The sequence below is a fragment of the Meriones unguiculatus genome, assembly GCF_030254825.1.
Source record: "Meriones unguiculatus strain TT.TT164.6M chromosome 16 unlocalized genomic scaffold, Bangor_MerUng_6.1 Chr16_unordered_Scaffold_43, whole genome shotgun sequence".
NCBI classification, from domain to species: Eukaryota; Metazoa; Chordata; class Mammalia; order Rodentia; family Muridae; genus Meriones; species Meriones unguiculatus.
This window is the reverse complement of record NW_026843701.1, coordinates 3,730,327-3,740,425: the sequence shown is the minus strand read 5'-3', so window position 1 is coordinate 3,740,425 and position 10,099 is coordinate 3,730,327.

Genomic DNA, 10,099 nt, shown 5'->3' with positions numbered 1-10,099 from the left:
GCTTGTTCAGCCTGCTTTATTATAGAACTTAGGACCACCGAAGTGAGCTGGGCATCCCCACATCAATCATCAATTGAGAAAATGTACCACAGGGAAATCTGGTGGGTGCATTTTATCAGTTTAGATTCATTCTCCACAATGACCCCAGATTGTGTTAAGGTGACATTAAACTATTCAGCACTCTAGCTAATGCTCCTCATCAAAATGAATACAGATAATTACTTCTGGTTGTATGGACTGCTGCCTGTCCTAAATTATAAGCATAACCTCAATTCATACTGGCCATATATTACTTGTGATTACCTTTAGAAGAAATTGTCATAACCACAAGGAATTGCAAAGGGTTTTATTAATAGAACTACATCATAGATTGCATTAATTAATCATCCTGGACCTTGTCCTTTACTAAATGGCAAATCATCTATTTCATATGGAACAACAAAGCTAACAGATACAATTTCTTTAGAGAGAGCACTTAATTAGGGTCCAAGCCAGTTTTTAAGTCATTTGCACTCCAACCTTGTTTTCATTACCCAACAAGTGTAAAGTTTCTTCCCTGATATTATGGTTCTGACCAGCCCCAGGAATACCACTGATTAATCACACCAGTTTTAGGGAGCTGAGAAGAAACTCCAGGACAATTGCATAGTCCAGCTTGATAAATTTCAAAGAACGGTGTATATAAAGAATAGCTCATCCAAACACCAAAAAACTGTGCATTTTCAGTGTTCCATGCATATATTTTATATTTAAGCTCACACTAGAACAGAAAATAAATCTCAACAAATACAGAAAAAAATGGAATAATTCTGTGCATCCTTCCTGGCCTTAATGAAATATAAAATCAACTGCCAATGGATCTCTAGTACATACAGAAACTCGTGGATATTAAACAATACATTACAGAATAGTGAATGGGTCAGAGAAAATCTAGAATTTTTAGAAATCATGATTTTTTAAAAAAATGAAAACAATACAAAAAGACCTTCAGGAAACATTAAAAACAGTCCTAAAAAAGACATTTTTAACCAAGTGCATACATTTACACAACAAGTTCAAATAAATATTTGAGCTATGCAACTCAATAGTTTGGAAAGATATTAACAAACCAAACCTAAATCCACTAGACAAGAAGAAATAATAAAACTTAGGGAAAAAATAATGAAATCAAAACAAAGAAATCAATTCAAAAAATGAAGAACTCCGAGGGCTGGTTTCTTTGAAAAGATATTCAAGAGTGAGAGACCTTTAGTACAAAGGAAGATATAAAGAAAAAATTTTTAAAAGGAAGGGGAAAAAAAGAAGGAAAGAAGAGGAAAAATTAAATTGAAGAAGAGACCAAAATTAAGAAAATCATAGATGACCATAGAAGCATTATAACCGATGAAGTCAAGATTCAGAACATTCCAAGGGAATACTTTAAAAACTCGTACACTATCAAGAAAATGTAAAAGAAATTAGTGAATTTCTACATTTATCTGAACCTTCAAACTTAAACAAGGTGTAAGGAACATAAGCATACCCATAAGAAATTAAAATATTGAAAGAGGAATAAAAGTACTTATGAATAAGAGAAATCCAGGTCCCAATGGTGGCGCATGCTTTTAATCCCAGCACTTGGGTCTAAGAGGCAGGCAGATCTCTGAGGTTGAGGCTAGCCTGGTCTACAAAGTGAGTTTCAGGACAGTCAAGGCTACACAGAGAAACCTTGTCTGGAGAAAAACAAGGAGGAAGAGGAAGGATAAAAAGGAGGAGAAGAAAAAAAAAAACAGCAGAAACACCAGGAACATCCCAGGTTCAAATGGATTTACTGCAGAATTCTGCCAGACTGCCAAAGAAGAACTAACAACTACAACAAATATTTCTCAAATTATTCAGAACAGAAATAAGGAGCATTCCAAATCTCCATCTAAGAAGAACTAAGAACTACAACAAATTCTTCCCAAATTATTCAGAACAATAGAAACAAGGAACATTCCAAATCTCCATCTAAGAAGACCTGAGGGAGATCCAAGATGGCTATACCAGGAGGACACTGTTTCTGACCAGCAGCACAGCAGGGACTACACAGTGACCAACAGACTGAACTCTGGGCCCTAAAACAGCAGGGATTGTGTTTCCCAGATGAGAGGAAACTCCATGGTGTGGGAACCAATCAGGTTCAGGTCACTCAACTAAACTCCGGAAGAGTTCCTGGGTCCTGGCAGGCACCAGAGCCACATGCCTGCATGCTCTGATCACCATCCCAGACTGAACTGTAGGCTCCACAACACTAGAGACTTGGATTCCAGTTGAGAGAACCCCCACTGTGCAGGAAGCAATCAGGACTGAAGTCAGGTTACCCAGACAATCCCTAGAAAAGGACCCAGGGCCTTGCGGGTGCTCATCTGCCAGCCCAGAGTGGGGTACTCAGCCAACAGCCCAGAGACCTGCCTGTGCACCTGACTCACCATCCCAGATAAAACTGTGGGCCCCAGGGCACCAGAGACTAGGTTTCTCTGTCGGGAGGAAACCCCACTGTGAGGGAAATAGCAGGTCCGACCTCAGGGGACTTAGCCAACCCCCTCCTACCCCCCAAATCCCCAAAACACAATAGACTAGGTTTCCCCATTGGGAGAAACCCCCACAGTGGGGGAAATATCAGTTCCGACCTCAGGACACCCAGCTCAGGAAAAGTTACTAGTTCTCACAGGCTCCAGGCTCAGGCCTCCTGCTGCACACATGAGTGCTGTGCTCTTCTGCCACTGATTACCACTATGGTACTGGAGCACACAGCTCTGACCTCAGACCTACAGAAGCCTGAGATCCACTGGAGCAACCCTCAGATACTGCTTCCAGGTGCAACCAGTTATTTCCAGCTAAAGTGATGAAACCACAGGGCTCCCTGGTTCTTCAAGAGGTCTATACCCAGCAAACACAGTGTAAGAACACCAGCATAAGCTCACTATATTCAGAACAAGAAACCCAGCAACAGGGCAGCTATCTCCAGGACTTCTCCTGGTAAGAGGAGAGCTCCCCTGACTACCACAGTTACCACACAGGTCCATATGCCTGAGAACTGTGGCAATTCCTGAGAATTGGTCAACCTACACTAGGTTGACCATACTCAAAAAGTTGAGGAGGCCTCTTTCAGAACCCTGCCAAGGGCATTTTCCACACCCCAGGATTCTAGCAGGCACAAGAAACTAACAGTCAACATCTGAGACAGCCATATTGGTAAAGGCCAGCATAAAAGCACAACTAACAAAAGGCAAAGCAATGTAACATCTCCAGAACCCAATTATCCAGAAACAAGTAGCCCTGGATACCCTAACATAAGTGAAATTCAAGAAAAAGACCTTACATATATGGGAAAGGAGAGGATAGTGGAGGAAACAAATAAATTGCATAAAGAATTAGAGGAAGGTAAAGTCAAACATGTTATGGCCATCAGTAAAGAAATAGAAGATGATAAGGTCAAACAAATAATGGCCATCCATAAAGAAATGGAGGAAGATAAAGTCAAACAGAGTATAGGCATCCATACAGAAATACAGGAAGATGCAGCCAAACAGTTTGTGGGCTTCAGAGTAGAAATAATTGAGTCACTGAAAGAAATAAAATAAACAGAGGAATGTTCAAACAAACAACTTAAAGAATTAAAGGAAAAACAGGAAATACAGTCAGACAGATGAAGTAAATAAAAAAATGGTGCAAGATCTGAAGACAGACTTGGAAAAATTAAAGAAAACACAAATGGAGGAAATCATGGAGAGGAAAAACTTAGGAAAGAAAACAGGAACTACAGAAATAAACATAACCAACAGACTATAAGAGATGGAAGATACAATGGAAGAAATCAATGTATCTGTCAAAGAAAATAATAAATCTAAAAAATTTCTGGCACAAACCATCCAAGAAATCCAAGACAACATGAAAAGACAAAACCTAAGAGTAATAGCAATAGAGGAAAAAGAAGATTCCAGTCTCCAAGGCACCGAAAATATTTTCAACAAAATCATAAAAGAAAATTTTCCCAATTTAAAGGAGAGGCCTATAAGCATACAAGAAGCCTACAGAACACCTAATAAATTAGACCAGAAAAGAAAATACTCCCACCACATAATAATCAAAACAGTAAATATACAGAACAAAGAAAAATACTAAAAACGGCAAGGGAAAAAGGCCAAGTAACATAAAACGGCAAACCCATTAGAGTCATACCTGACTACTATGAAAGCCAGAATGGTCTGGATGGATATCATGCAGATCCTAAGAGAACACAGATGTCAGCCCAGGCTACCATACCCAGCAAAACTCTCAGTCATCACAGATGGAGAAAAGATATTCAATGACAAAAACAAATTTCAACAATACCTACCCACAAATCCAGTATTACAGAAGACACTAGAAGGAAGAATACAACCCAGGAAAGTGAACTACATTCAGGAAAAACAAAGGAATTAAATAACCTCACTACAGAAAAACTAAAAGTAGCCAAGCACACAAACACACTACTATAGCCAACATCAAAATCAAAGGATCTATTCTAGTTCCCACCATTAGCCTACAAATTTCATGATTTCCTTGTTTTTATTGCTGAGTAAGCAGAAAGACACACAGGGTTTATACTCACTCATAAGTGGATATTAGACATATAATATAGGATAAACATACTAAAATCTGTACACCTAAAAAAGCTAATCAGGAAGGAGGACTCTGGCTAAGATGTTTACTCCCCATTCAGAAAGGCAAAGAGGACTGACATTGGAGGAGGGAAAAAACTGGAAATAGGACAGGAGGCCTCCACAGAGGGCCTCTGAAAGGCTCTACCTTGCAGGATATCAAAGCAGATGCTAAGACTTATGGCCAAACTTTGGGCAGAGTGCAGGGAATCTGATGAAAGAAGTGGGAGACTGTAAGACCTGGAGAGGACAGGAACTCCACAAGGACAGCAACAGATCCAGAATGTCTGGGCACAGGGATCTTTTCTGAAATTGGTACTCCAGCAAAAGACCACTCATGGAGATTGCCTGGAACCCCTGCACAAAGGTAGCCTATGGCAGTTCAGTGTCAAAGTGGCTTTGATAATAGTGAGAACAGGGACTGTCTCTGATTAGCCTGCTCTTTGATCACCACCCCCTAAGGGAGGAGCAGTCTTACCAGGCCACAGAGGAAGACAATGCAGCCACTCCTGATGAGACCTGATAGACTAGGATCAGAGGGAAGGGGAGGAGGACCTCCCTTATCAGTGGACTGGGGGAGGGGCACAGGTGGGGAAGAGGGAGAAAAGGTGAGATTGGGAGGGAAAGAAGAGAGGGAGCTACAGGGAAGATACAAAGTGAATAAACTGTAATTACTAAAAATAAAAATAATTTTAAAAAATCAAAAGATCTAACAGCCACTGGTCATTAATCTCAACATCATTGGACTCAATTCTCCAATAAAAAGACACAGACTAACAGAAAACAAGACCCAGCAATCTGTTGCATACAAGAAACACACCTAAGTCACAAAGATAGACATTACCTGAGGGTAAAGGGCTGGAAGTCAGTTTTCCAAGCAAATGGACCCCAAAAACATGCAGGAGTAGCCATTCTAATATCTGATAAAATAGACTTTCAACCAAAATAAATAAAAAGAGATGGTGAAGGACACTTCATACTCATCAAAGGAAAACTCTACCAAGAAAACAACACAATCCTGAACATTTATGCCCCAAATATAAAGACACCCACATTAGTAAAAGGAACATTAATAAAACTTAGGCCAAAAATAGATCCCCACACATTAATAGTAGGAGACTTCAACACCCCACTCTCAACAAAAGACAAGTCAACAAAGCAAATTAAAAAAAGAAACAATGACTCTAACAGAGGTCATGAATCAAATGGACCTAACAGGCATTCTACAGAACCTTTCACTCAAACACAAAAGAATTTACCTTCTTCTCAGCACCTCATGGAACCTTCTCCAAAATAGACCATAAAGCTGGTCACAAATCAAGCCTCAACAGATACAAGAAGATTGAAATAATCCCTTGTATCCTATATGACCACAATGGACTAATGCTGGACCTCAACAACAACAGAAATAGCAAAAATCCTATATACCCATGGAAACTGAACTACTGGCTACTCAGTGACAGCTGGGTCAGGAAGAAATAAAGAAACAAATTAAAGTCTTCTTAGAGTTCTATGAAAATGAAGGCACAACATACCCGAACTTTTGGGACACAATGAAGGCAGTGCTAAGAGGAATGTTCATAGCGCTAAGTGCCTTTGAGAAGAAATTCAAAATATCTTATTCAAGTAAATTAATGACTCACCTGAAAGCTTAGAAAAGAAGAAAAGAAGAAAAAAAAGAAGAAGAAGAAGACACACCAATGAGGAGTAGATGGCTGGAAATACTCAAACTCATGGCTGAAATCCATAAATTAGAAACAAATAAAATAGTTCAAAGAATCAATGAAACAAAGAGCTGTTTATTTGACAAAATAAACAAGATAGACAAATCATTAGCCAAACTAATGAAAAGGCAAAGAGACACCATCCAAATCAACAAAATCAGAAATGAAAAGGGGGGCATAACAACAGACACTGAGAAAATCCAAAAAATCATTAGGTCTTACTTCAAAAGCCTATATGCCACAAAATTTGAAAATGTAAGTGAAATGGACAATTTTCTTGATTGATTCCACTTACTAACGCTGAACCAAGACCAGGTAAATAAATTAAATAGTCCTATATTCCCTAAGGAAATAGAAGTGGTCATTAAAAGTCTCACATCCAAAAAAAAAAAAAAAAAGAAAGAAAAAGAAACCAGGGCCAGATGGTTTCAGTGCAGAATTCTACCAGACCTTCAAAGAATTAACACCAATACTATTCAAACTATTCCACAAAATAGAAACAAAAGGACCACTTCCAAACTTATTCTGTGAAGCCACAGTCACCTTGGTACCTAAACCTCACAAAGACCCAATTAAGAAAGAGAATTTCAGGCCAATCTCCCTTATAAACATTGATGCAAAAATACTCAACAAAATACTTGCAAACTGAATACAAGAACACATCAAAGATATCCACCATGACCAAGTAGGCTTCATCCCAGGTATGCAGGGGTGGTTCAGTATATAGAAATCTATAAATGTAATCCACCATATAAACAAACTGAAAGAAAAAAATACACATGATAATCTCCTTAGATGCTGAAAAGCATTTGACAAAATCTAACATCCATTCATGTTTGAAGTCTTGGAGAGATCAGGGATACAAGACATTTACCTATATATAGTAAAGGCAATATACAGCAAGCCTATAGCCAACATCAAATTAAACAGAGAGAAACTTAAATCAGTTCCACTGAAATCAGGCTCAAGGCAAGGATGCCCACTTTCTCCATATCTCTTTAACATAGTTCTTGAAGTTTTAGCTAGAGCAATAAGAAAATTAACGGAGACCAAGGGCATACAAATTAGAAAGGAAGACGTCAAAGTATCATTGGCAGATGATATGATAGTATACCTGAGTGATCCCAAAAATTCTACCAGGGAACTCCTACAGCTGATAAACACCTTCAAAAAATGTCTGGATACAAAATTAACTCAAAAAAAAAATCAGTAGCCCTCTTGTATACAAAAGACAAAAGGGCTGAAAAAAAATAATGAGGAACAACACCCTTCACAATAGACACAAAAGACATAAAGTACCTTGGTGTGATTGGAACAAAGAAAGTCAAAGACTTATATGAAAAAATTTCCAGTCTCTGAAGAAATAGAAGAAGGTATCAGAAGATGGAAAGATCTCCCATGCTCATGGCTTGGCAGGATTAACATAGTAAAAATTGCCATTTTACCAAAAGCAATCTACAGATTCTATACAATTCCCATTAAATTACCAACAAAATTCTTTACAAACCTGGAAAGAAAAATTCTCAACTTCATATGGAACAACAAGAAACCCAGAATCACCCAAACTGTCCTCTACAATAAAAGATCTTCTGGAGGTATCTCCATTCCTGATCTCAAGCTGTACCAGAGTGAAACAGTAATAAAAACTGCATGGTCCTGGCATAGAAACTGACTGGTGAATCAATGGAATCAAACAGAGAAGACCCTGAAATAAACCCACACACATATGGAAGCCTGATTTTTTTACAAAGATGTCAAAACCCTACAATGGAAAAAAGATAGCATCTTCAAGAAATGGTGCTGGTCCAACTGGATGGCTACATGTAGAAAAATGCAAATAGATCCGTACTTATCACCCTGCACAAAACTAAAATCCAAGTGGATCAAAGACCTCACTCTAAAAATGGACACACTAAACCTGTTAGAAGAAAAAGTGGGGAAGAGCCTTGAACTCATTAGCACAGGAGACAACTTCCTGAAAAGAACACCAACAGCATAGGCTCTAAGAGCAACAATCAATAAATGGGACTTCATGAAACTGAAAAGCTTCTGTAAACCAAAGGACACAGTTGTCAGCACAAAACACCTGCCTAAAGTTTGGGAAAGGATCTTCACCAACCCTATACCTGACAGAGAGCTAATATTCAGAATATATAAAGAACTCAAGAAGATAAACAGCAACAAATAAAATAATCCAATTAAAATGGGGTACAGAGCTAAACAAAGAATTCTCTGTAGAGGAAAATCGAATGGCAGAGAAACACTTAAATGTCCTTAGTCATCAGGGAAATGCAAATCAAACTGACCCTGAGATTTCACCTTACACCCATCTGAATGGCTAAGATCAGAAAAGGGAGAAAACAGGGAATGGGACAGGAGTCTACCACACACTGCCTCTGAAAGACTCTACCCAGCTGGGTATCAAAGCAGATGCTGAGACTCATAACCAAACTTTGGGCAGAGTGTGGGGAATCTTATAAAAGAAGGGGAGATAGAAAGACCTGGAGCGGACAGGAGCTCCACAAGGAGAGCAACATAACCAAAAAATCTGGGCACAGGGGTCTTTTGTAAGACTGATACTCCAAACAAGGACCATGCATGGATATAACCTACAACCCCTGCACAGAAGTAGCCCACGGCAGCTTAGTGTCCAAGTGGGTTCCCTAGTAATGGGAACAAGGACTGCCTCTGATACATGAACGGATTGGCCTGCTCTTTGATCACCTTCCCCTGAGGCAGGAGCAGCCTTACCAGGCCACAGAGGAAGACAATGCAGCCACTCCTGATGAAACCTTATAGACTAGGGTCAGATAGAAGGGGAGAACAACCTCTCCTTTCAGTGGACTGGGGGATCCGCATGGGTGGAGAAGAGGGAGAGAGGGTGAGATTAGGAGGGGAAGAGAGAGGGAACTACAGGTGGGATACAAAGTGAATAAACTGTAATTAATAAAAATAAAATATATAAAAAAAGAATTAGTAGCTACAAGAAATACTGCTCAAATTATTCAGAACAATTTGAACAAGGAGCATTCCAAATCTCCATCTATGAAGCTATTGTTACTGTAATATCAAAACCACACAAAGGTACAACCACTGCGACATATGCTGAGTGAAGTAATTTAGACCCAGAAAGACAGATGGCACATGTACTCTCTCATTTGTGACTCCCAGCTCTAAAATCCCCAGCTGTGAAAATATAACATAGAATAACCACCAAAACCAGAAAACTGAATAAAGACCATGACGGTAAAAAGAGAGAAGGAGTTCCAGAGATACAGTGTGTATATAAGATCACAGGTGCTATGAAAGAAGAAACAGGAACCTATTATAGAGGGTGTGCTTTAATGGGAGAAAGTGTAGAAAAGAGAATTCAAATAGAGAAGGAGGAAATAGAAAACTAACAATAAGGATGTTTAGAGTTGACACAAGGAAACATTTTATAAGCTTATTTAGAAATATTTATGTACATGTATACATGTGTGTGTGTGCCTGCCTGTGTATGTGCTAGAAGGTGACAATGTACTCCCAGGATATATAGGGTATGTACCAAATATATGAATAACTTTCTTGGAGTTGTTGGTCAGGGAAGTCCCAGCAGACTACCCAAAAAGTATGTGCTGTGGCCAGTGGATCCAACTGGGTCACAGCAGAGGAGGGCTGCAGGCTATTTCCTGAATTCAAACATCCAGCCCACAGCCCTACCCACCATCC